The sequence below is a fragment of the Nannospalax galili genome, unplaced genomic scaffold, assembly GCF_000622305.1.
Source record: "Nannospalax galili isolate Female #2095 unplaced genomic scaffold, S.galili_v1.0 C47938470, whole genome shotgun sequence".
In the NCBI taxonomy this organism is placed as follows: Eukaryota; Metazoa; Chordata; class Mammalia; order Rodentia; family Spalacidae; genus Nannospalax; species Nannospalax galili.
The window spans coordinates 1-668 of record NW_008457424.1 but is presented as its reverse complement, the minus strand read 5'-3'; the positions used below and the strand labels follow the sequence as shown (position 1 = coordinate 668).

The following is a 668-nucleotide window of genomic DNA, read 5'->3' as shown; positions in this document are numbered from 1 at the left end:
AACTTCATCTTTCTTATCTTTTCACTGGAAAAATTAATAATTCATTAATTCAGTGATTCTTTAAACATTCAGTGATTTTTTAAAAAATATGAATCTTATTGAGAAAAAGAAGCAATGTTTTATTTCTAAAATAATTCCTGTTGGCATATAAACAAGAGTAAAACTTTTTTGTGGCAAAATTTAAATCATAGTGACAGATATAAAAGGAAATAAAAAAACTTCCTTCTTAACTCAGTCTATTTCCCAAAAGATAACCCTTTAATAATGTCTAACAGCTTGTGCATTTTCTATCAGAAATAAGTGTTCATATCAATATCCCTAGACTGCATGTGTCTTTTAAGAAAAAAATCATCATGAAACTAGTTATATCAGACACTGTTCTATACCTTCCCTTTTTAAAAAAAAGTTGTATTCTAGGAGATATTGTTATGCCAGTTTATTCATTAAAAAGAATCATGTTTACCTGGCAGGGCAGATGTCATGATCATGAAGGTGCTTCTCCCAGAGCGAGACTCACCCATTGTTCTCATGATGTGCTGATCCTAAAATGGAAAACTTGACTGCATAATTGATGATGGTAGGTACTACAATCACACTTTCACCTATTAAAAAAAGAAATAATCTGGGAATCCCTTTGGCCACCCTGGCCAACAACTCAAAAGAAGGTA

At 31.3% G+C, this 668-nt stretch overlaps 1 pseudogene; it reads left to right on the top strand.

The window, feature by feature from the left end:
* Window positions 1-455: 455 nt before the first annotated feature.
* LOC115069089 lies at window positions 456-605 on the top strand (annotated as a pseudogene).
* The last annotated feature ends 63 nt before the right edge of the window (window positions 606-668 follow it).